Source organism: Monodelphis domestica, chromosome 5 (assembly GCF_027887165.1).
Source record: "Monodelphis domestica isolate mMonDom1 chromosome 5, mMonDom1.pri, whole genome shotgun sequence".
Taxonomy (NCBI): Eukaryota; Metazoa; Chordata; class Mammalia; order Didelphimorphia; family Didelphidae; genus Monodelphis; species Monodelphis domestica.
The window spans coordinates 41,009,711-41,037,465 of NC_077231.1; the positions used below are offsets into that span (position 1 = coordinate 41,009,711).

General features: G+C 38.6%; 1 long non-coding RNA gene across 1 annotated transcript; it reads left to right on the top strand.

The window, feature by feature from the left end:
- Positions 1–3,507: 3,507 nt before the first annotated feature.
- On the top strand, positions 3,508–26,297 carry LOC103096773 (uncharacterized). The gene is made up of 3 exons (XR_008912081.1): positions 3,508–4,592; positions 8,265–8,446; positions 26,134–26,297. It is a non-coding gene; the product is annotated as an uncharacterized LOC103096773 (long non-coding RNA).
- The last annotated feature ends 1,458 nt before the right edge of the window (positions 26,298–27,755 follow it).

A 27,755-nucleotide genomic window follows, 5' to 3' on the forward strand; every position in this document is an offset into this window, starting at 1 on the left:
GAGATTCCCCAAGATGAATATATATGATGTATTACATGAAAATGCTGGTATAATGTATAGCCAACTATTTACTACCTGGGGAGGGGGCAAGGAGGGAAGAGAGGAAAGGAGAAAATCTGAATCCTAAAAAATTAAAAAACAATTGTCATAAAAGGTTTCTACATGACAAATACTATCAACAAAGCAATGGGTTCAAATCAAGAAAACATCTAATGCCCAGTGGATTTACGCGTTGGCTATGGGGGGTGGGGGGAGGAAAAGAAAATGATCTATGTCTTTAACGAATAATGCTTGGAAATGATCAAATAAAATATATTTAAAATAAGGTTTCTACATGAAACTGAATAAATAATTTTTAAAAGATTTATATATATATATATATATATATACACACACACACACATATATATGAAACCCCCTTCCTCCAGTAAATCAAGAACATTTTAAAATTGCTTATTATGTACCAGGCACTATACTATGAAAACACAAACATACACATGCATGTATGTACACACACATGTACACACAATGATATAGTCTTGCCTTCTATGAGTTTATATATGTTAGCAAGGATGGGGATAACTTGGTCATTGAGAAATAAATACAGGATATAATGCCAATGGGAAAAATTATTTTGGATGAATCAGGAAAGGACTTGTGATGATAATAAGAAACAGGAAGTAGTATAGGAGTGAGACTAAGAGGTAATCATCCTGGATAGCCAGTCAGTAAACTTTTATGAAGTGCCTACAATGTGGGTTAGCTAGGTGACCTGGTGTATAGAGTGCCAGGTTTGTAGTCAAGAAAGACTCATTATCTTGAGCTCAAATCTGGCCTCAGATAGTTACTAGCTGGGTGACTCTGGGCAGATCACTTAATCCTGTTTGCCTCAGTTTCTCCATTGCTAAAATGGGCTGGAGAAGGAAATGTCAAACCACCCTACTATCTTTGCCAAGAAAAATCCAAATGAGGCCATGAAGAGTCAACTGTGACTGAAAATAGTAGCAACATATTCTAGGCAGATAGACTAGAAGATTAGCGTCAAATGATAGGCTTTCTTGCATTTTTTGAAGAGGACCAATGGCATCACAGGATAATGTCTTGACTTATGCATGAATTGGGTTTGTCAGGCAGAGTTGCATAAAGTTGTCAGCCTCGCTCTTTCTTTCAGAATCATCGAAATCGAGGGGCAAGGCAAAATCAGAATGACCGACTATGGCTCTGGATACCGTGGATGATCTTGGCCTTCAATGTCTGACCAAAGCCCTAAGCACACTATAGTGCCTATGTTAGTGTCCTTTCTGGCCATTGGAACAAATTGTTCTCATCTGTCCAGGAGTTTGGGTTTTATCCTAAAGATACAGTCTATTTTGTAGGAGAATGACATGCTAGGAGCAGCCCTTTAATGATACACATTTGGCAACTGAGTGGAGACTCTCTCTTATTATCAGTAGGGTAGGAGAAGAAGAGAATTAGATTTGTATCAGAATAGCTCTGGGCAACTGGCTGCTTCCTTACATTTTGCTTCCAAAGTCTCTTAAATCAATCTTAGGACTGTCCTTCCAGCTTATTTTGGCTAAGATGAAAAACATGGTACTTGGTGTATGTGTGTGTGTGTGTGTGTGTGTGTGTGTGTGTGTGTGTGTGTGTATGGGGGGGGAAAGGTAGGGAAAAGATGATTTTTTTTCTGGCTTTTCCTTCAGTTGGTGTTTGAGTCTTACTGTTCTGATATGTTAATCCTTTGAGTCATTTGATCCTATTTCAGGCGGGTATAAACAATGACTTTCCATCCTCACCATCTTACATTCTCCCTTATGGCCAGACTGTCTGCTTTTACTTCTAAGAGAAGAGAGGAGGCTGGGAGATTCCAGTTTGGGGGTAGTTCAGATTTCCCTCTTTACTCTCTTTTAGACAGTGTTGGCTCCAACCATTTGGACTCTGGTTTTGCCAGGTTGCTAAAATCTGCTGGTAGCATCAGTGTCTGAAAAGTTAACAATTAATTCTTACAAATCCATTTTAGGTTCCTGGATGGACTGTTGATGATTAGGGACTGTTCCAGGGATGACAAATACCCTGACATTTTGGTCTAAGAAACAGATGGTATTTTAAGAATATTCTTTAGTTACTTCAGTACATTGAGAACTTGAGGAAAGGTATTTTGTGGGGGAAATGTTTATCCTGAGAATGTATTTTGTGTTGTTATTATTTGGTTGTTTTCAGTCCCATCTGACTCTTTGTGACCCAATTTGGGGATTTCTTGGGCAGGAAAATAACATGCTAAGAGCAGCACTTTAATAATACACATTTGGTAGCTGAGGGGAGACAATCTCTTATTGTGAGTCTGATCTAGGGATTTCTTAGAAAGTCTTTGGGAGTAGGGAAAAAAAAAGAATCAGATCTGTATCAGAATTGGTCTGAGCAACTGGCTTGGCAAAGACAGTGGAGTGGTTTGCCATTTCCTTCTCTAATTCATTTTACAGATGAAGAAACTGAGATAAGCAGGGTTAAGTGATTTGCCTGGGTCACACAGGCAAATGTTTGGGGCTGAATTTGAACTCAGTTCTTCCTGGCCTGTCACTCTATATACTGGACAACCTAGCTGCCCATCCAATGAGACTGATGGACTAAAAATAATTAGTATTATTTTCTTACCAAGCTGTGCCTTATAATCACCATTATTTTGGAGCATTTGATTGGATTGATAACAGAGCCATTAATGGGAATAAACATCTACCAGGTTCTGCTCTTTGCCTTGGAAAGAAGGCTCACATCAATTTAAGGAACGTTTATTAAATATCTAATATGTGGAAGGCATTTATGCTAGACTCTAGCAATACAAATATAACAGCATCGAGTATCTCTGGTGGCATTCTCCCCCAATGGAGATGCTGTGGAGCTTGTTTCTGGAGAGTTATATAATGACATGTAATGGAATTAACTGGGGGAGACTATGGGATTCACAGTGACCTTCTGTAACTGTTTCTGATTGACTAACTACATGATAAGAGAAAACTTAAGAAACTGTACAACATGTCAGCAACCCTATCTGCCCTTCCTTTTACCTTTATTCTTGCCCCAGATGAAAAAATGAGTAGTTATGGATCGTACGGCTCAGGTATACTCATACTTGTGGCTAGAATGATTATTTTGGCAGGTGTATGGATGAACTGGAGAAGAAAGATACCAGGAGCAGAGACATCAATTAGGAAAGCATTAAAAAGGCTTAAATTAGGGTGATAGCTTCAAGTGGACATAAGGAAACAGATGGAATCAGAGAGAAAGAACTGACAAGATATAGTCTTGTCTTCACAAGAAAGTAAAACTTGAGAATTGAAAGAATTAGTTGTAATTCTCTCTCTAAAATCAATTCTGCTTGCAGAAAGCTCTAATTATTAGGAATTTTTTTCTTGATGTAAAACTGAAGTCTATTTCTCAGCCACTTTTACCCATGAGTCCCAGTCCTGCTCCCTAGGGTCAAGCGAAACAAAGGTTCGTCAGATATGTGAAGACAGCTATCATGTCTTTCTCTCTCTCTCTAATGCCTAGTCATCTCTGGTCCAAACTGAACATCCCCAGTTCCTTCAACCTTCTGTCGATGGCATGGTTTCAATGCCCTTCTCTGGACATGATCCAGTTTGTCAATGTCATTTATAAAATGTAGTTCCCAGAATACCAGACTATAGATGTGATCTGACCTGGATCGAGAATGTCATATTTGTCATCTCCCTCCTTCTAAACATTATCATTCTGTTAACAAAGCCCAACACTGCAATGCCATACTGTTAACTTGCATTGAGCTTTTTCTAGACCACTGAGTCCAGACTTGGGAATAATCTTGCAAGTTCAAGAGAGCCAGAGAAGAATCTTGAACATTTTTATGAGGGAGATATTTGAACTGTTCTTGAAAGAAATAGGAAGTAAAGGTTAGGAAGGAAATACAATCCAAGCATAGGAGACAGCTAAGGAAAAAGAATGGAGATGGGAAATGAGTGCCCTGTATGAGAAAGAATAAGAAGGCAATTTTGGTTGGAAGGAAGAGAATGTGAAGGAGAGTAATGTGTAATAAGCTGGAGAAGTAAGTTGGGGACGGATTGTGAAGGGCTTTAACATCCAAACAGAGGAACTTATATTTGGTCCTAGCAATAATGTGAAGCATTAGAGTTACTAAAGGGAGTGATGTAGTTAGAGTTATGCTTTGAGAAAAAATCACTTTGGCAGCTGTGGGAAGTAGATTGGAGTAGTGAAGAGATGTAAAGCAGGAAAACCGATTAAGAGTCCAGTTTGACCCTGAGCAAGTCATTTAACCCCCATTGTTTAGTCGTTATTGCTCTTCTGTCTTGGAACCAAAACACAGTATTGCTTCTAAGACAGAATGTAAGGGTATTGTTTAAAGAGTCCATCGCAATAGTTCTTTCTTAGGATTCATGGGACTTGAACTATGGCAGTGTCTCAGAGAGTAGAGAAAAAGTCACATTCTCGAGATATTTTGGCTTATAGAAATGACAAAACTTAGTAACTAATTGTATGAGTGTACTCTCAAGGAAGAACCCAAAGTTGTGAACCTGGGTGACTGGAAGAATGGTGGTACCCTGGTAAGCAATCAGAAAACTTGGAAGAACAGTTTTGGGGAAAAGATGATGAATTCTATTTTAGTAATGTTGAATTTGAGGTGTTCATAAGATACCCAGTTTGACATGCCCACTAGGCAGTTGCTGTGGCAAAATTGGAGCTCAGGTGAGTGACTACAGCTAGATATATAGATGTGAATGAAATCACAAAGTAGAGAGAGAAGGGGAAGGAGAAAAAACAGGGGAAGAGGAAGAGAAGGAAAGGAAAGTGCTAAATGAATTCTACAATAACTCCAGGAATTAAAGTCAATCCCACTAGCCTATAGTTAGAAGATTCTACCCTCTTCTCTTTTCAAAAAAAAAGATTAGGACATTTGGGGAGATTTAGTGGCAGATGCCTATAATCTTTGCCAATGGGGAAGTTCGACATCATAGGTTTAAAGCTGATCAGGTGTACACACTAGGTATGAGATCATTTTGGTGAGCTCTGGGGAATGCCGCAGGAAGGGCAAACTGGCCCAAATCAGAAATGTAACAGGTCAAAGTTTCTTTACCAAGCAAAGGGTTCAGCAGATTCCTGCCTGACATGGAGACCTAGACCTAAGAAAAAGAGAGAAAAAAGAACAAAAATCAAGTAAATCAAGGCATCTTCTTGACTTCAAACTTTTGACATATCAATTCAAATGAACACAACAGGCATTGCTTTAATCCTGATAAAGCCTATAAAATGCTTTAAAGTTTGAAAGCACTTTACATAGCTGATATCATTCAATCTTCACAATAATGCTCTGTGGTAGGCATTATTATTATCTCATCTTATAAATTTGGAAACTGAGATGCAGAGGGGTCCAATTACTTTACCAGGGTTACACAGAAAGTTGTGTCCAAGGCAAGATTTAAACCCAAATCTTTCTAATGCTAAATTCAAGGAATCCCTAATCCTCTAAGTTGTGTAGGTTGTCTTCTGCAAGTATAAGTACTGAGAATACCAAAAAAAAAAAGGGAAAAAGGGAAAAAGAAAATATTTTCTCAGCCTTCATTCTACCTGTCCCATTGCCTACAAAGTTCCAAAGCTCTTTCGGAATGATGGGAGAAGGGTTTGAACCTTATGTTAGCTCTTTGAAGACATCGAAGTGCTCTTTTTTGCCATTTTTCAGTGGAATTTCAACTGAGTATAATGGGGGCAAACAAGTGAGACCTTCCTGGTCTCTGGGACCCTTGGCTACAACACATTCATTCTAACTGGGGCTCTCCCCAGTCAATGCAGAACCTGCAGTCTATCACTTCCAGTGGAATATATGTTTAAGGACACAGTGCAAAGAGATACAAGAAACACTGTGATGTTCCACTTCTAATGACAGAGCAAGTGGGAATCAAAGGGGGCTGTACCAAAGCTATGGAGGAGAGAACTGGCTCCTGGCTCCCCATTTCCTCCAGGATCAAATATAAAGTCCTTTGTTTAGCATTTAAAACTTTTTTACAGACTGACCCCTTACTACATTCCTACTCTTCTCGGAAATGTCTCTTCCACACACACTAGGATCCAAGCACACTATTTGTGAACAGCATCTCATCTCCCCGCTTTATGCCCTGAATACACCTCTGCCTCCTGATTTCTCTGGCTTTTTAAAGATTTACCTCAGATTTCAACTTCAGCAAGAAACCTTCCAGTGTTGATTTTCAATAAGAAAAATTCACCAGACTGGAGTTATCCATGATCTCAACCCAGGTGGTCTTCCAATTCTTAAGAATGCATAAATGGTATTGATTTCAGAGCAAGGAGAGACGTATTCCTCCGATTCTTTTATAGTCTTGTCAAGCAGAGAAATAAATCTGTGCACAAAAAATGTCATTTGGCATTTCTTGACACAAAGGCATACAGCACACTCTCTGGAGGCCACCAGAAATTTCCCTTTGTACCCTGTATTTGTGGGATAGGAAATTGTCAGTTCTCTATAGCTCCATTGGCCGCTGGGTCTTATGGGTAACGGGTACAGTCAAATCTCTGTTTGACACAACATTTACAAGGTAGGAGCTATGGAGCAAGGCTTTGACCAGAATGGGATCTCCCACCACTTTCTGGGGTTTCCCTTCTATCAGAGGGGAACTTGCTCTCTCAGTGGACTTCCATTGCTAATGATCAGATTCCTGCCAAAGCCCTGGTTTAAAGACAAGTGTCCTGGTCTCCTAGTCTTGTGCAGAAGTTTTCCAACCTCTCTTTGCCATTTCTTTTTGATGGGGTCTCAACACCCCATTTTTCTCCACTCTGTTCTGTCTTTTTTGGGTTGCCTATTTTCTAGAAATGCTTTATCTGAATATTTTCTGAACCTGAATTCATTTTTTTCTCAGAGCTTTATTTTGTTAAGTTTTATATTTGCATTGTTTGGGGTAGTCGTGACAATGTTCACTGAGATTTTTAAAAGCTCTCAAAGTTCTTAAACAGAATTTTATTATAGCTAGTGAACCCAAATTTCTTATAGGAATAACCCTCCTCCCCCATTTAAAACCTAATTGGACACAACAGACTTGTTTTTAAACAGAATTTTATACTGTTTTCCTGCTATAATTGATGAATAATGCTATTCTGGCTAGCAGTTATTTAAATGAGATCAACAAAGATGTTCCCTTCAGTCTTTTGAGTGAGAAGGGAATTTGGGAGCATTAACAGCCATTGCCATCATCACTGGATTTTGAAATACAAACTCATTCCATGACCTTCTCCTCATTAGATTTTCTCCCCTCATGGCTTGCCTAGAAAACTGTGCTGAGAAGTGTAGTGTGACTACTTCTCCCCTGCCCCCAACCCCATTACTATCTAACTGCCCTTTTGCCTCCACAAATTACCGTGCCTTGGTGGATGGTAGCCAAGTCAGGCGGTCTAGACTGTAATTAAAACCAAGATTTTTTTTTCACTCTATAAATTTGACAATTTATTTCAAGAAACCATTCTGTTTTCCCTTAATTTGACTGTAGGAAAAGAAACCACAAATGACTTGTTTTTTTCATCGTGGTTTCCTCAAGCCCTGTGGTAGTTCTCAATTTGGTTGTTATGGTTCGCAACGGTTTCAGACAAGGGGGTCAGAAAAGCATGATGGATATAACTCCATTTACTTAAATTTATTTGACAGGTAGTCAGCAGGCAGTTAACTGTCTTGGAATTCGTTGCCTTATCAGCCCATGCCTTATTGATCTCTGTACAAAGGCCCAAACTGCTAAGAACCAGCACCCATTGTTTTCCCACCTCAAATGTCCCTTCCTGGCTTCTCCTTCCTGGCCAGATGAATTTGTATCAGTAGATGGCAGTAGCTGTTGTCTGGAAGCATATAATATAATAAGATGGACCCTAGAAAATTGACTTGGAGTCCAAGTATGGGCAATGGAGGAGCCATGCATCTGAATGTCTGCTCCCAACTCAGTCTACAAACTGGCCATTTGGGGTTTTCTGCTTTGGTAAAGGAGAATTCCCTTCTCTGTCTCAGAAGCAGTCTTAAAGCCTTACTCAGACGCAAGGGGAGCCATTCTCCCAAATATGTACATACAACTACATATAGACAAGATCTGTTTAGTTTTAATATAAGGAATTTTCAGATCAAACACACTACCAGTGGAGGACTGGGAGAGAACTCTTCAAGAATAAAAAAATTGAGGTAAGACTTGAAGGAAGCCTTGAGTTTTTTTGCATGTTTTCCATTACAGGGTGGTCGAACTCCTTAAGGGCAAAGCCTGTGTCCCTCCAGGTTGAGCAAAGTGCTCAGCACATCCTAAATGCTTAATAAATTCTAGCCTGATTGAAGTTAGTCATCCATTGGACACAACACAGAAGACTACTGAGTCCAATCATCTCATTTGACCCATGATGAAATGGAGGTATTAAGAAGGTAAAGGACTTACACGTAGTTATCCCAGCTAGTCAGTGTCAAAAGCAGGTTTTAAACACAAGTTTCTTGTTGACTCCAAGGTGACATGCCAACTGTTTTTGAAAAAAAAAAAGTTTCCTTTTGCAACAGGTGACCCCCAAATGTTCAGTGTTACCTGATTAGGTTTCCTGCTTTTGCTTTGGTGTTTTAGCAAATGAGGTGGGGGAAAGGCAGCCCATCAATCAGGAAGCCATTAATTGACCACTCTGGGGGCGTAGGGATCCTTTATAGAGAGTAGAGTGTTTGGAAAAGCAGAGAACACAACAGTGGTGGTTGTTGTTGTTCCCACAGAGGGTCAGAGGAAACCTTTCCTGGAAGGCAGGGGCCAAGCCAGGCAGCTCTTTATAACTCCCAGGGGTATTTGGTGACCAGAATGTTAGGAAGGGTTGGCCTGTTATTTCAATGGGAATGCAGGAGAGCACTGTGGGTGGCTTACATTTCTAAAAGCTTCCTGAGGCTATCAGGTATCACCCATGCTGGGAAGGTAGGGGCATTCAGATGGCTGCTTGGTAACCCAGAGTTCCCAAACAAGATTCCATGGAGGATAGGAGAAAGGCAAAGCTAAGCCCTCAGAGGGGAGAGAGAGAGAGAGAGAGGGAGAGAGAGAGAGAGAGAGAGAGGGAGAGAGAGAGCTCAGTGCTCAGCCCTTCCCAAGGAAAAAGGGGAAAATAGGTGGGGGAAAAGAAAAAATGGTGGTGTGCATGCAGGGTTAGTCTTCAGTTCTCCTACTTTTCCCTTCTTTTTCCAACTTTCCATATGTTGTGTGAAGCCTTCTGTGGGTTGGTGTGATAATCTAGGGAGTCAGTTATTCTTCATTGCTCAACCCCCCAACACATACACACACACACACACACACACACACACACACACACACACACACACACAGCCCATTCTTCTCAACAAGTCCTGCTTCTCAGTGTTTTCATCACCCTAATGTGGAAATGTGTCACTTATAAGACCTCAAATATTGGGGGGTAAAAGCAGGAAAAGTAATAATACAGGCAGCACACCATAAATCCTCAGAGACACAGATGAGGGAAATGCCAGAAAGAAGGACTTTGGGAGGCGCCCAGCTTGAACTTTCAAGAGGGCACAGTTAAACAGACAATAGTTGAGTTTTGTTTTTTTTTCAAATGCTGGTGTTCAGTATGGGATGGAAGACAGACAAGAGAAACATGAGAGCCCTCCTGTCACAGGAGGTTTCAGGTGAATATGGTTGACATTTCCAGACATGGGCTAATATCAGTCCTTGTTCCACAACTGAAGCTTATTTGCCACTTCCTTGTATGAGAGGAAAAGCCATTGAGGGTCCCGCCCCCCCCCCATAGTCTCTGTATCCTCAACCAATGTTGGTTTGAAGTGAAATATTCCTTACAGGGTGTCACCCCAGTGGCTGCTATTTCAGTCCTTAGTTGGTTAATTAGTAGTTGGGGGGGGGGAGGGAATGGGAATATACTAAGTGGGAAAGGGATAGAAGATACATTAATGTTGACTGGGTTGGCAATTTGCTTTTCTTTCTTCAGATCTCTTTTCTTTATGAGCCTGTAGTCCCACGAATAATAATTTCAGTCCCAGCAGTTGATTAGTACTTCAACCAGGAGTTGGCAAAGGACTATTTGGCCCATGGGCCAAATCTAGTCTCCCACCTGTTTTTGTAGTGGCGAGAATTTTTAAAAAAACTTTTCATATAGTTTCATTGTGCTTTAAAAATGTAAAAACCATTCTTAGAATGCAGGGCATACACATCAGGGAGTTTGCTGACCCCTGACTTAAACTATCAGATGTTTAAAGGAGAAGATATTCTTTTAACCAGAGGCAAGTAATTCTAGCCATAAAGATAACAATGATGACAATAACTTGCATTTATATATAGGAAGGGATTCTTGATCTGGGATTTATGTACTTTTTTCCCCCTTACAAGTCCAAACTTTATTTAAAACTACATTCTAAGTTTAAGGTTATTAATTGAATCACAATGAAAAAAATAGAAAAGAGAACATTACAGCAAGTCTTGAATCTGGGGAGGATCCAGTCTCCAAAGACATGTGACTGACCTGAGCAGAAGGGAGCATTACCTATTCTAAAAGGTGATGGGTCAAAATGATCTGAGCTTCAGGGTCTTCATCTGTAAAACAGAGAAAAGAATCTCTGAGCTCCCTACCTTCCAACATCATTTTTCAAAGGAGATGATGTTCATAAAGCCGAAGCAATAAGTGAATATAGAGAATAGTATATAGTGGAAGGTACAAAATATATAATTATGTATATTACATATAGTATAATATATAAAGGATAAAATATATAAATATACAGTATATTGTATAGTATAGAAAGGAAGGATAGAAAATATACATATACATAATATATCATATATAGAATAGTATATAGTGGAAGGTACAAAATATATAATTATGTATATTACATATAGTATAATATATAAAGGATAAAATATATAAATATACAGTATATTGTATAGTATAGAAAGGAAGGATAGAAAATATACATATACATAATATATCATATATAGAATAGTATATAGAGGAAGGTACAAAATATATAACTACATAGTATAGTATATATAGTTTAGTATGTAGAGGAAGGATAAAAAAAAAAGCCAGAAAGCAAGGAAGGGACTTGGCTTACAGCAGGACATTGATAGCTTTGAGGAGAGGAAGGGATTGGCTTCAATGAGGAGTCTCTCCAAGTCTAAGCCAGTGTAGTAAAGTGAGTTAAGATGTAAAGGCAAAACTTAACATATTCCTGAGACTTTGTCTTGCTTCCAAGATCAAACACAAAATGCTCTTTTTGGCATTCAAAGTTCTTCAGAAACTACCACTGCCTATCTTTTCAGTCTTCTTACACCTTATTCCCTGACAGGTACTCTTCAGTTCAATGCCATTGGCTTCCTGTCTGTTCCTTACAGAAGATAATTCATCTCTCTACTTTAGACTTTTACTTGGCTGTCCCATGATTGGAAGATCCTTTCTCCTTCTCTCTGAGTACTGAGCTCCTTGGCTTCCTCTAAGTACCAACAAAAATCTTTCCTTCTGGACGCCTTCTCCTACCCCTCTTAATTCTTGTTCATTCCCCCGTCAATGATTGGCTAGTTATCCTATCAATATCTTTCTTTGAATATATTTGTTTCACACCTTATCTCCCCCATTAGATTGTAAGCTCTTTGAGGTCAGAGATTGTCTTTTTTTCCCCCCTTTTTAAATCCCTAGTGCGTGCCATAGTGCCTGATATAGGGAAGACACTTAATAAATGCTCATTGAGTGATTGACAAAATGAACCAATTATATTGAAATAAAAACCAAGTTTAAAGCAAGATCTGGTCAAAAGCCTAATGAAGAGGACTTTATAGAAGTGGAAAACTTTTCCCTTAAACTGACTATTTATTCCAAGGCAGATCTAATGAACAAAATGGCAGCCAAAGAACAGAATAATCATTTATCTGAGTGACTCACACTGAAGAATTGGCTGGGGACCCTCAGACCCTGAAAGAACTTGAGCCTAAAATGGCCTAAAGATTCCCTTACCCCTCCACCAATGCATATATTCCATAGGACTAAATAAATTTGTTTTCCCCATTTTGACCCATTGCCTTTTAGAATAGGTAATGCTCACTTCTGCTCAAGCCAGTCACATGTCTTTGGAGACTGGATCCTCCCCAGATTCAAGACTTGCTGTAATGTTCTCTTTTCTATTTTTTCATTGTGATTCAATTAATAACCTTAAACTTAGAATGTAGTTTTAAATAAAATTTGGACTTGTCTGTAAGGGGGGAAAAAAGTACATAAATCCCAGATCAAGAATCCCTTCCTATATATAAATGCAAGTTATTGTCATCGTTGTTATCTTTATGGCTAGAATTACTTGCTTCTGGTTAAAAGAATATCTTCTCCTTTAAACATCTGATAGTTTAAGTCAGGGGTCAGCAAACTCCCTGATGTGTATGCCCTGCAAGCTAAGAATGGTTTTTACATTTTTAAAACACAATGAAACTATATGAAAAGTTTTAAAAAATTCTTGCCTCTACAAAAACAGGTGGGAGACTAGATTTGGCCCATGGGCCAAATAGTCCTTTGCCAACTCCTGGTTGAAGTACTAATCAACTGCTGGGACTGAAATTATTATTCGTGGGACTACAGGCTCATAAAGAAAAGAGATCTGAAGAAAGAAAAGCAAATTGCCAACCCAGTCAACATTAATGTATCTTCTATCCCTTTCCCCCTTAGTATATTCCCATTCCCCCCCCCCAACTACTAATTAACCGACTAAGGACTGAAATAGCAGCCACTGGGGTGACACCCTGTAAGGAATATTTCACTTCAAACCAACATTGGTTGAGGATACAGAGACTACAAGGGGGGGGGGACCCTCAATGGCTTTTCCTCTCATACAAGGAAATGGCAAATAAGCTTCAGTTGTGGAACAAGGACTGATATTAGCCCATGTCTGGAAATGTCAACCATATTCACCTGAAACCTCCTGTGACAGGAGGGCTCTCATGTTTCTCTTGTCTGTCTTCTGTCCCACACTGAACTATGCCCTCTTGCAAGTTCAAGGTGGTGCCTCCCAAAGTGCTTCTTCCTGGCATTTTCAGCATCCCTTTCTCTGAGTATTTACAATGTGCTGCCTGGTAAAGTTAACATCTGGGTTTTCCCTGAGTGGGGTAAAGGGCTTAACTCTTGGAATATCCCACCTTCACTGTAACTTACTGTCTCCCTCATTGTTGCCTGAAGAACAGTGCTATAGGAAAGGCTCAGTAGATTTACTGAGTGGTTTCACTCATTCAGTTTTGATCTGCTCCTGGAACCCCAACCATCCTTTCTCATAAATATCAAAAAGCATAACAACGATAACAATGATGACAACAACACTCTTTTTTGTCCTTCAGACAACTCAGTAGGTAACATCTTTCTCCTGCTTTTATTTAAAAAATAACCAAATAACAAGGGAATGACCTGATTTGGGGCAGGACATGAACAACTTTGAGGAGAGGAAGGAGTTGAATGACAATCTTTTGAGGAGTCTCTCCAAGTCTAAGCCTGCCTTGCCCTCGAATCCAGTTCACTGCTCTAGTAGTGATGAGTAGGCAGTGAGGAGAGAATGTCATCCTAGGTAACCCAGTCAACAAGCCAGCCACACTGGAAAACTGTCAGAAGCTAGCTTCGTAGGTTCTTTCCAGTGACAGCTACCAGTGAGTGGATAATCAGTGGCATAAGAAGCTGTCAGGGACTTAGGATGCTTAGACAAATGGGACCCAATGACTGACCAACTCTTTTTTCTTCTCTATAGCAGAAGGAGGAGATTTGAGTCTACATATCCAAATTGTAATGTATAACTTATGGTTTGGAAGTTTATGTGTAGGCTGGATTTGGACTAACTAGCTTTGAGTGGAGCTACGGGTGTGGTGCTTGAATTCTGTTAAATAATTGATTTAATATATAAATCAGCATCTAGGTTTCTCAGTGGCTAGAGCATTAGACCTGAAGTCAATAAGACTTGAGTTCAAAACCAGCCTCAGATAGCTGATTACTTTCTTATCCCATAGCAAATAATTTAATCACAGTCTGTCTCAGTATTCTCATCTATAAAATGGGGATAATAGTGCCTCCCTTGTTGTGGGGGTCAGATTTGTAAAACACTTTGAAAATCTTGAGGCATTCTATAAATAAATATATAATATATATATAATAAATATAAATAAATACATTTTAAAAAGGCATTCTATAAACTCTATAAATAAATAAAAATTCTATTATTATTTAAGCATAGTATGAAAGTGGAAGAGATTCCTGGAGAAAGCCTTGAGGGGCACTCATAGCTAATAAGGATGACATTTACTCACTTGATGAGTGAAGATCTAGTATAAGAAACTAAAAAAAAGAGCAATCATGAAAATTCAAAAAGGAGAACTTCCTGGAGGAGAAGGTGGTTAGTGTCAAATATTATAGAGAAATTAAGAAGGATGAAGGTGCTGAAGAATGCATTAGATTTGTAAATTAAGAAATCATTGATCATTTTGGAGAAGGCAGTTTCAATTGAATGGAGTAATCAGAAGTTATGTTTCTGAGGGTTTAGAAGAGAGAGGAGAGAGGAAGTGGAGGTCCCAAATGTAGGAAGCTCTTTTTCAAGGAGTTTAGCTGAGCAGGGAAGGAAAGATATAGGATGATAGATAGCTGATAGGCATGGTAGGATTCAGTGAAGGAGCATTTTTTGGGGGGTGACTTAGGCATAATTTTAGGCAATGGAACAACTAGCACATAGAGAGTGAAGATTAAAGAGGTGGGGATGATGGTGGGGGCAATCTACTGAAGAAAGTGAGGTCACAAGAGCATGTAGAAAATCTGACATTGGCAAGCAGAAGGTCTAGCTCACCATCAAAGACCAGAATGAAGGATGAACCAATTAGGGGATGATTTCAGAGGTGGATGAAAGGAGGAAGAGTAGAGAAGGCTGAGCTCACAGCAAATGTTGAAATATGAGGGGAGATCTTCAGCTGAGAAGGTTGGGGAGAGAAAACAGTTTTCAAAGCTTGAGTATAGAAGAAAAGACTTAAAACAGCTATTGTGGAGAATGGCATTGGAAACCTATTAGGGAGTAATAGAATTGTTTGACGGCAGTTTCCCCTATTCTTCATCCAGGTAGACATTTCCACCTTTGTTTTCTTTAATTACTTGTGATCCTTACACCTCAACTCCAAGCATCTGGTTAAAGCTTTTATAGACAATTAATAACTTGATGATTAGTGTCTTTAGTGTCAACAATGCCAAGCAACCTTACCTTCCTCTTAGACTTGCACCAATCTTCAATATTTTCAGCCATTTTTTTCTACACACCAATCCACTCTATTACTATTACAAAGTACTGAATTTGCTTTACCTCTCATGATTCTACTAGACTTTTAAATTTTGCTTTGTTTGCCAGGTCCCTTCTTCAATTTGCTTCTTCAGGTCCTGTCCTTTAATTCTCCTTTAATCCTGATTTTCCTTTTATATCCTCCCTAATTATCCTTGGTTCTGCTCATCTTTCAAAATAAAAGTAGAAGATGAATCCATATTTGGACCTGGAGCCTTTTCTCCCAAATAAATCTACCTCAAACCCAAACTTTCACCTAAACAATGAAGTTTAATCCAGCCCCTTTTAAATCACCTACTTGATTACTTTCTTTTTATTCAACTCAACACTCTTTCTGTTTCTTTTCCTGCAAACCAGAAGTTGAGTCACTCTCTTATTACCCTAACAGTCATACATACAATGTATAATATCTCTTAACTACTTACTACATATAAGTCATGGATGTTAATATGCTTCAAACTACTGTATTACATGTCCTTTACAGCCCTTACCACCACTTGCAATTTTGATTTTTTCAGAGATTTTAACACATTGGAAACTAACTGTATTAAAATCCCCAAAGATATGAAGCTGGAGGTTTCAGGTCTATGGATATTGATGGAATTCATTAATGTGGCTACTACTCTCTTTGACACATCTATTGACTTGCCTATAAGTAAAGAACATTTAGGCTCTCAGGATTTCAAGCTAGGAGGGACCTTAACAGTCACTTAATCCAATTTCTTCAATTTATAGATGATGAAACTGAGTTTCCCAACCCCAAAGTTTACATGTACAGGTATCACAGGCGCTAAGAAGTGGATTGAGGGTTCCAAATTAGATGTTCACTCTCTAAGACCAGTGCACATTCTCCTATGGACTTATGTTGAATAAACTCTTCTCTTTCTTTCTCTCTCTCTCTCTCTCTCTCTCTCTCTCTCTCTCTCTCTCTCTCTCTCTCTCTCTGTCTCTCTCTCTGTCTCTGTCTCTCTCTCTCTCTGTCTGTCTCTGTCTCTGTCTCTGTCTCTGTCTCTGTCTCTGTCTCTCTCTCTCTCTCTCTCTCTCTCTGTCTCTCACCCTCCACCTCTCTTTTCCTTTCCCTCTCTTCTCATTTTCCATTTCCCTTCCTATTTCCCTCTCATTTTCTCTCTGACATTTGTAAAGCTTTGAATTACATTGGGCTAGAATATGAAAACACAGGCAGAAAAATATGGACAAAGCAATTGGCATTTGAATAAGTATATTAAATGGAGATATGAAGAGACAAGTTTAGACATGATTTGTATTTAGCTACATTATACTGCCAGTATACTACAGAACTTCACTTTAATATTCCTTACCCCCCCCAAAAAAAACAGTTTTGCCAAAATGATTTCTTTTCACTTTAGTATTGAATACAATGAAAAGGATTGAATAGTAAAAAGGTGGGAAGTTGGGACAAGGAAATGATATCTCTTTGGATCAAATATATAGGGAGTGTTAGGAAGCCGCATGGAATTTAATGACTTTTGAACAATTAGAAAGGTGGGAGAGACAAAATTCCTTGTTACCTGTTGCCTATTTAATATGGGAAACAATGAAGTCCCAGGAGGAAACACATAGAAATCAGGATAGATATGAGGGCAATACGGACCAAAAAAAAAGAAAAAAAGAAAATAAGAAGACTCAGAAAATGATTGATTAGAGGAAACATAAAGTGTCTAGAACACTGGACTTGGAGTAATAAGAGTTGATTTCATGTCCTGCCTTAGATACTTATCAGTCCTGTGTTTCTGGGCAAGTTACTTAGCCTCAGTTTCCACATAGATAAAATAAGCATTATTATAGCATTTATCTGCCTACCCACCTTTATTTATTTTATTTTTTAAATTATTTATTTAGAATATTTTTCATGGTTACATAATTCATGTCCTTTCCCTCTCCTCTTCCCTCCCTGCTCCTGGAACTGACAAGTAGTTCCACTAGGTCATACATGTATCATTGTTCACAATCTATTTCCATGTTATTCACATTTGCAATAGAGTGATCTTTTAACACCAAAATCCCAACTATATGCCCACTGAACCACATGATTGATCATATGTTTTTCTTCTGCATTTCTACTCCCACAGTCCTTCCTCTGAATGTGGATAGCATTCTTTCTCATAAGTTCCTCTGGATTGTCCTGGATCATTGTATTGCTGCTAATAGAAAAGTCTATTATATTTGATTGTGCCATAGTTCATCAGTCTCTGTGTATAAAGTTCTCCTGGTTCTGCTCTTTTCTCTCTTCATCAATTCCCTGGAGGTCGTTCCAATTCACACGGAATTCCTCCAGTTCATTATTCCTTTCAGCACAGTAGTATTCCATCACCAACATATACCACAATTTGCTCAGTCATTCCCCAATCAAGGGACAACCCCTCGTTTTCCAATGTTTTTGCCAGCACAAAAAGTGTGGCTATGAATATTCTTGTACAAGTCTTTTTCCTTATTATCTCTTTGGGGTACAAGCCCAGCAGTGCTATGGCTGGATCAAAGGGCAGACAGTCTTTTAGCGCCCTTTGGGCATAGTTCCAAATTGCCCTCCAGAATGGTTGAACCAATTCATAACTCCTCCAGCAGTGTATTAATGTCCCAATTTTGCCACATCTCCTCCAACATTCATTGCTTTCCTTTGCTGCCATATTGGCCAGTCTGCTAGGTATGAGGTGGTACCTCAGAGTTGTTTTAATTTGCATTTATCTATTCAGAAGGTATTTGGAACACTTTTTCATGTGACTATTGATATTTTTTATTTCTTCATCTGACAACTGCCTATTTATATCCCTTGACCATTTGTCAATTGGGGAATGGATTGATTTTTTGGTAAATTTGTCTTAGTTCCTTATATATTTGGGAAATTATACCTTTGTCAGAGAGTTTTGTTATAAAGATTTTTTCCCACTTTGTTGCTTTACTTCTCTAATTTTGGTTACATTGGTTTTGTTTGTACAAAGCCTTTTTGATTTAATGTAATCAAAGTAGTTCATTTTACATTTTGTAATGTTCTCTATCTCTTGTTTGGTCTTAACTGTTATGAATATAATGGATCCGACTGCATTGGTATTGAGTCTTGATAGTTTTGATTGCCCAACTGTATTTATAAACTAACACTGTTTGGGTTAAAACTCATTACAATCTATATAACCTAGCCACCTTTAAAATGAAGATGAAATGAGATAACATGTAAAACATTTTCCAAACCTTAAAGCACCCTAGAAATGCTAATTATTACCTACAAAACAGGACAACTCAGGTGTGAAGTGGATAGAATACTGGACTTGGAGTCAGGAAAATTTATCTTAATGAGTTCAAATCTGAACTCAGACATTTTACTAGCTGTGTGGCTCTGGACAAGTCTCTTAATCCCATTTGCCTCAGTTTTTTTTTTTTCATTTGAAAATGAACTGAGAAGGAAATGGTCAACCACTCCAATATCTTTGCCAAGAAAATCCCAAATGGGGTCTCAGAGTCAGACATGATTGAAATGACTGAACAATTAGAGAAGAGAAAGGAAGCCCCAAATACAATCCATAACTGTAATAATTTTTTTTTTAAATATATTTTATTTGGTCATTTCCAAGCATTATTTGTTAAAGACATAGATCATTTTCTTTTCCTCCCCCCCACACCCCATAGCCGACGCGTAAATCCACTGGGCATTAGATGTTTTCTTGATTTGAACCCATTGCTTTGTTGATAATATTTGCATTAGAGTGTTCATTTAGAGTCTCTCCTCTGTCATGTCCCATCAACCGCTGTATTCTGGCAGTTGCTTTTCCTCGGTGTTTTCACTCCCATAGTTTATCCTTTGCTTATGAATAGTGTTCAGGGACATTACACCGCCATTAATGGAGACGTCCATTACATTCGCTTATACCACAGTGTATTAGTCTCTGTGTACAATGTTCTCCTGGTTCTGCTCCTCTCGCTCTGCATCACTTCCTGGAGGTTGTTCCAGTCTCCATGGAACTCCTCCACCTTATTATTCCTTTTAGCACAATAGTCCACAACTGTAATAATTTTAATAGAAAAATTGTCAATATATTAGCAGGAGTGCTATCTTCTTAGCTGTCTGACTCGTATACTTATTAAAGACAGATCATTCAAAGAGCAGCCTGGGGTCATATTATTTGAGGGTCAGTTCATCAGAGAACAGATCCACCCAATTTCTCACTCCTTCCTACAAAGTAATCTTGAGGTTATATCTTGAATCTCACATTCTGCTGGGTTCCAAGATAATAGGAGGGGAGATCAGTGGTGTAAACCTTAAAATTTCTTAGACTTATGAATGTTGGAAATTTCCCCATTTCCAACATTAGGTAGGGAGGGTCCTTCTCCTCCCTACCTAAGACTACTTTAGGACAGAAACCTTTTGCTAAACAGTGGAAAGGGCTTTGACCTATGCTTAAGCATAGAACAGGAAGTTCTTTGAGTCATGATTGATTTTAGAATTGATACAATAGAGATACTTGGAATGAGAGAACCAGGTCTTGGAAAATACAATCTCTACCCTACTCAGAGTAAAAGGATTTAGGAAGGGCTGCAGCAAAGGATCAAGATTTAATTATTTGAGAATATGACCTTCAACAGACATGTGCAAAGCCACAGACCTCTGGGTGGTCCTGGGTTAAGCTAGAGCCACCATTGGCACAGGGGAGACAAGGACAGTGATTGGTAGATGTGAGAACTGAGGGGAGGGAACTGAGATGGTTTCCTTAAAGATAGCGGGGTCTGAGGACTAAAAGAGGTTTGAGAGGTTTTGCTCGGAGAGGTTGTGCTCTGAGAAGCTTGCTCTGAAGGAGGCTGGAGGTGGAGGCCCCTGAGACTGTTTCTCCATTTTGGTCATGTGAGTGATAGGGACTGGTCTCTTTTCTTTGCCTCAGCTATCTAAGGGCTTGGGCCTTTGGGCCCAGCCTAAACAGAGGGGGTATTTAAGCCCTATTCCCTTCTCTCTCTCTCTCTCTCTCTCTCTCTCTCTCTCTCTCTCTCTCTCTCTCTCTCTCTCTCTCTCTCAATACCTTTCTTCCTCCTGTTTGTAATTAAACTCCATAAAAGGTTGACTGCTGACTTGAGTTTTCATTTAGGAATTACATAGCTGAATTCCTTGGTGACCTTAAATTAATATATATCAGTCTTTTAAAGTGATTTCCTTGTCACATTGGTGACCAGTAAGTCCTTCGTCTCTGAGTACCCCAGTAGTTTTAAACAAGGTTTGTAATTTCCATTGCCACAAGGCCAAAGTTATTGACAAGAACTTGGAGAAAAAGGAGAGAGCAAAGATTGAAGATAATGGGAATAAAGTCAAAGAGGAAGAGATGAAAAGGAGAAGAGAAAGAAGGAAAAAAGTGAACATTTGGGAAGTTTATGTGTTTCAGATGTCAATGAGTGGCATCAATTGCCATAGGTTGACCAACATTAATATGGAAAAGACATCCTCCACATTTTTAAAGTCATGGTCCCCTTTGGTGGTCTGGTAAAGATTATGGATTCCCATTCAGAATAAGTTTTTTAAAAAGACACAAAGTTACAAAGGAGATGAATTATGTTGAAATACAGTTATTGAAATATTCTAAAAAATTAATTCTGAAAGTTAAGAACCCCCAGTGTAGAGAAAACTTCTATTTAAGATCAGAAGCAAAAATCACAAAGAGGAATAGACTAATTTGTTTCATAGGACAAAATAAAGATATGAAAATATATAGCCTAGTTGAGCCACCAATTGTGAAGTTGGGTGGTGAGATAGAACATGATAGCCCACTGATGTTTGCAAGGTACTAGAAAGGGAAGACTAATCTCTATTCTAAAAAGACATACATCATCATATCTTTCTCAATATTCCTTAGAACTTTTGCCTTTTGTCATAATTATGTATATATGTCCCATACCCTATTAGATGGTAAACCTTACCTTCCATCCTAGAATCAATATTGTGTATTGGTTCCAAGACAAAAGTGTGATAAGAGCTAGGAAGTGCTAGACTTTCATCATTCTTATAGCTGAAAGTAATCTCCTCTGAACCATAATAACACTTGTAACTCTCTAACTTGTAACTCTAAGAGAGGAGAGGGGGTTTGAAGATTTTCTCCCTTCTGCCTTCCCTCTTTAGCTAAAGCTGCTCTCTCCAATTCACTCTTGTCACTCTTGTCCCCCTCCACTACTCTAGACCAAAAGGTCTCCCCTTGATCCATTCACTCACACTCATTTTGGGGAACAGAAAACTTTTAATGTTAACTCAATCAGGTAATACAAATGGAATAATGGGCAGGGAACAATGGGAAAAGGAATGTGGGAAAAGGGGGTTCCTATCTTTATCTAAACCCTTTTCCTCCCTCCTCAAGTTTGGGGGGAACTCAGGCCTTGGCAGCCTGAGCCTTCTGAGAGAAAGTCAGGTTGACTCACCCCTGGGCAACAGGAGCTGAGGTAAAGTCTGCTCAGGTTTCTCTTCAAAAAATCCCTTCAATTGGGAAGTGTTGTGGGGAAAGATTTCCAGTCACCAGCAGGAAAAATGGGTAATGCTCATCTCATTCACAAAACAGAAGATTTAGAAAGTCATTCCAGGAAAGACAATTTAAGAATCATTGGCCTACCAGAAGACCATGACAAAAGGAAAAGCCTGGACATCATACTACAGGAAATTATCCAAGAAAACTGCCCTGATATTCTAGAACAAGAGGGAAAAGTGGAGACTGAAAGAATCCACAGATTACCTCCTGTACTTAATCCCCAACTGACAACACCCAGGAATGTTATAGCCAAATTCAAGAACTATCAGACCAAGGAAAAAATATTATAAGCTGCTAAGAAGTCATTCAGATACCATGGAACCACAGTGAGGATAACACAGGATCTGGCTGCATCTTTACTGAAGGACTGAAAAGCATGGGATATGATATTCCAGAAAGCAAGGGAACTAGGTCTACAACCAAGAATCAACTACCCAGCAAAACTGACTATATTCTTACAGGGGAAAGTATGGTCATTCAACAAAATAGAAGAATTCCAATAATTTATAAAGAAAAGACCAGACATGAACAGAAAATTTGATGCCCAAGCACAGAACTCAAGAGAATCATCAAAAGGTAATTAAGAAAGAGGGGAAAAAGAAAAACAAAAACATTTTTTAAGAGACCTAATAAGTTAAAATGATATGTATCCCTATAAGAAAAGAGGCCATTGGTAACTCTCAAAAACTGTTATTATCACTTGAGCAGCTAGAAGAATTATACTTAGAGGGAACAGTGACAAATTGTATAGGATGAAATACCAAGACAAATATATGTATATAGATATATGTATACATAAATACATATTTATATGTGTGTGTACATATATATATATATATATACATATATATATATATACAACTAGAGATAAAAAATCAGGTTAATACTAAAAGAAATGGGAAAAGAAACAAAAGAGGGTAAATTTATATGTCACAAAGAACTGCATGGTGGGGGAGAGGGGAGAACATCAATACACTGGAAGAGTAAAGAGGTTGGAGACAGGAAATACTCAACTCTTACTTGCACTGAAACTGACCCAAAGAGGGAAGAACAATCCAATCCATTGGGGCAGAGGATTGATTTGCGTCCTATAGGGGAGTAGAAGGGTAACAAATGAATTGGTAGGGAGGGAAGCAGTACAAGGGAGGGAGAGGATGGGGGGTTAGTTTAAAAAGACTGTAAAGAAAATAAGAAGGGAATAATAAAATAAAATAAAATAAAATAAAATAATTTTTAGAAAACTTCTTGAATCAAACCAAACTTTTCATCTTTACAACTTCTACCCAGTGTACCTAGTACTATATCCAGGGCCATAAAGAACACATTTTTATCTATTCCACATGATTGCCCTTCTCCTATGTTTCCTTTTCTCCAAAACATCTCCAGTTTTTCCATTGATTATCTTGTGGCATGAACTAAGGTGCTTTGCCTTCCTGGTTATTAAATGAAGAGAAACTCAGATTTCTACAAACCAAAGCACTAGAATTAGAAGACTGAATTTAGTGAGGTAACCTAGGAATTGTCCATTTTCCAGATGGGCAAAGAAGCAAAAACTCTGAAAAGCATATTCCAGGACATTATATGGCAAAATTGGCTCCCATATATATATTGGAAATAGACAACAGAAACTCCTTTCCATTCTGGTGTTGAGTCAGCTTCCAAGCAGGTTATAACAACAATTTCTAGTTAAAAGTTATTAATTGCTTAAGTATGGTCGATGCTAGCTTGTAGGAACCTTTTGTATTATATATTTCTTTTGTGTGTTAGAAATAAATATGTTCCATATCTGAAAAAAAAAACCTAACTTGAGACCTTAAGTTCCCTCAAATCCCTCCTCCTTTTCTCAAAACTTCTCAATATCAACATTTATTCTATTCTCCTTTTCTTTGGTAAGCAGCCAAATGAAATGGGTCAATTGGGAAAAGTCAGTGAAAAATAAAGAACTATTTGCCAAGAAGCAGTTGTTATCAAGACTGGTAGAACAGGACCCTTCCAAAATGTCTAATACTATCTGTTAGGTAGTCCTGAGAGTTATAGGAAGAATACTGAAAAATTGTTAATGGGGCATGAAAGAGGCATACTGAAGAATTGCTAAAGGGGCCCCAACAACCACCATCTGGGAGATGAGGAAGGTTGAAAGAAACAAGATAGTGAAGGGAGCCTCTGATAGGAATTCTGTGTGACTGAGACTTTATAAGCCCTCTGGAGTAGGGGGAAGGCTAACGACTGGAATGGGATAGAAAATTATTCTCTGTGAGCTCTGTTATAAATCCTCCTGTTTTTTCTTATCTTTTAAATCTATTCCTGTTTTGAGCCTTGTGAGTCAATGTGCTTGTAAGAGGAATTGTTGACTACACCAGAGGGAGTGTCTGATACAGTTGTTCTAAGAGCAAGAGAAGTAAGAAGTGCCCCAAAGTGTACTGAAGTACATAAACATATTCTTCCTATAACTCTCTTCTCCAGCTCATTTTACAGATGAGGAAACTGAGGTAAAGAGGGTTAAGTGACTTGTCCAGGGTCATACAGCTATTAAGTGTCTAAGGACAGATTTGAACTCAAGTCTTCCTAACTCCAGGCTCCATACTCTTTCTACTGTTTCATAGCTACCTGGTTAGAACTCTTTTAAAGTGGAATGGGCAGGGGGCAGCTAGGTGGTTCAATAGATTCAGAACCAGGCCTAGAGAGAGGAGGTCCTGGGTTCAAATTTGGATTCAGACACTCTCAAGCTGTGAAACTCTGGGCAAGTCACTTAACCCTCATTACCTAGCCCTTTACTGCTCTTCTGCCTTGAACCAATATGCAGAATTGATTCTAAGACAGAAGGTAAGGGTTTAAAAAAAAGAAGCACCGGTTCTTCAGTTCCTCCTCCTTGTATTGAGGCAAAACATACTGATCTATGGTGGATACTTTGCCATAAAGGACTCATCATAATATGGGGAAAGGGAATGGGAAGCAGGAGATTGGAATCAAGGGGCCTGAATTCAAGCCTTGGCTCTGTTGTGTATTACTGAGGGACAAATAATTTTTCATTTAGGACTCAAGTTTCCTCATCAGCAAATTGATGTCTTTGGACTACATGACCTTAAGATCCCCTCTGGTCCTTAGGTGGTGATCCTGAGGTCCTTCTTAAGTTAGTGCTTAGCACAGTGCCTAGTACATAGTAGGTGCTTAATATATATATATATATCTATTGATTAAATGAGGGGAGATAGACTTTGACTAAGAAAATATAAAGCCGCCTCCTTCAGTACAGTTCTCATGAAATCAGTTGGTCTACTCTATTTCACTGGACAGTGGAAAGCTGGTCCTTTTTTTCCCCCCTAAAAACTCTTACCTTCAGTCTTAGAATCAATATTAAATATTGGTTTCAAGGCAGATGTGCAGTAAGTGTTAGGCAATGAGGGTAAAGTAACTTGCCCAGGGTCACACAGCAAAGAAGTGTCTGAGGCCAGATTTGAACCTGGGACCTCTTATCTCTGGGTCTGGTTCTCAATCCACTGAGCCAACCCAGCTGCCCCAAAAGTTAGTCCTTTTATTCTGTGATTTCATTGTGGAACATCTTTGTGCTGGCCAGAGCTAGGTAAAGAAGGTGTGGATTATCCCCTACTTCTTCCCTATTCAAACCTCTGGCACAGATGAGATGCCCAGAAGACCTTAACCAAAGAAGTGGGAAGAGTTGGGACACAAAGTGTTTGTCCACAAATATGACACAGAAGTAAATTAAGGAGTTGTATAGCTCTTCAAATACAACTATGTGAATACCTCTAAATTTATTGTAGCTCACACAATGAGGTGAAATATCATTTGTGGATAGATTGCTTTTGAACCCAGCATAGCCATTTTTCTAAGAAAAAAGAAGCAATAAGTAAGAAATAATGAAAGAATATTAGAACTGGAATGGATCATATTGATCCAACCTTCTAATCTTATAAAAGAAATTTCACTTTTAATGGTAAAAGTAAAGAGTTTAGGGGCAGCTAGGTGGTTTAGTGGATAAGGTACCAAGTCTGGAGTCAGGAGGATCTAGTTCAAATCTAGCCTTAGACACTTCCTAGCAATGTGACCTTGGGCAAGTCACACCCCAATTGTCTAGCCCTCACCTCTCTTTTTAACTTGGAACTCATGTTTAAAGGTTTTAAGAAAGAAAGGAAGAAAAAGAAAGAGAAACAAACAAAAAGAAAGAAACAAATAAAAAAGTGAAGAGCTCATAAGTAGTAGAGCTAAAATTTGAATGCATGTCCTCTGACTACAAAACTGGACCTCTCTGATTTCTTACAGAGATCCCTAACCATTTTTGTGTTGTGGACATCTATGGCAGCTTGTTGAAGCTTTCCTTCTCAGAATTACGTCTTTCAATACATAAGAAAAAATACTCAGGATCACAAAGGCAAGCAAGAAAGAGGACACAAATAAAATCACCCATTCTCAAGGGAAAAGAGGACTTAAATTATTTTACTATTTTGAAATGAAGTTATCAAAACGATGTTGAAATCATATTGACACAGAGTTATCAAAATATATTTAAAAAACAAGATGCAGACCTCAGGTTAAGAACCCCTGTGGTCTAATACTATTCCCATTTTTCTTATCTATATCCATGTCATCCAGCCTTTCCAGATTGTTGATTCCTTTTTTGAGAAAAGGTTGTCATCCATTTATGCATGTTCTTAGTAAACACTGAATGAATGTGGAATGAAGATTGATAAATATCCTAATTGTAGGGCGAAGAATGAATTTGGTTCTAGAGCTTTGTCAGCTGTTAGAAGAGATCGTCTCAAATAATAATAGATTTTCCCATTTCCTAAAGGCAAAAGATTATACCCCAAGTGACAGGCATGTCAGTCTAATAAGGGCTCTTTCTTTTCCTTCCTGCTTGCCCCAGACAAGGATTTACTTATCTTAGTATTCAATGCTTTGGAGGATTGAAGAACAGCAGGGCAAGAGAAACTGGGCTATTCGATTTGTTTTTAAACCAACAATAGCAACAAAGAAGAGTATGTGCCATTAATATTCTGACACTGCCATGACGTAGGTAATAAAGTCCTCCATCCCTCTGCTTTAAGACTCCCATGGAAATGAACACTTATACAAATGAGGCATGTGCATATTTGTGCCTTCAATGAGAATTTTTCTCCTGGGCTCTAGAAATCACCCTTCTGTGAAGGCTTACTCTCAGCACCCTTACTGGAAAGTAAACTTTACAGAGCATTACAAAAGTCACTTGAACAATCTTTGACATTCTGTGTCCCTTTTGGAGCTATGTGACCCCGAGGCTGGAGTTTCTCAACAGCTGTGAAGATGTTTTGAGTGATTTCTGAGCATCGATCCCCAATAGCATCCAGTCGATTGAGCAAAGGTAACCTAAATGACACCAATTTTTATTCCTTATTAAATTGTACTGAGATGATCAAGGTCAACTGTGGGAGCTTCCTTTCTTTCTATTCTTTTCAGCTCCACACTTTTGTCTACACCAAATTACTCTCTTTTCACTCTTTTTTGGGGGAGGTCTATTCCTTTTATTGTATTATTACATCTGACATTTTGCCATTCAAATTCTCTCTCCCTTCTTTCTGAGACAATAAGTAATCAGATATCGGCTATACCAGTCCTGTCATGCAGTACACATTCCCCATGTCATGAAAAAAGGCATATATCACACATTCCTTCACTCTGGTGTCAGTGAAAATACCGTCTCTCCTTCTGGACATCCTACATTTGAGGTATTGCTACATGCTCCCCAGATCCTTCTATTTATTTATCTTTTTTACATTTAATCTCTCTCCTTTCCATTGTCTCCTTCTCTTCTGTCTATAAACATTCTTAGGGATCCCCCTATCTTGAAAGCAAACCTGACTCCTCTCTCAATCATCCTTCATCTCAAAGTATATTATTTTTCACTT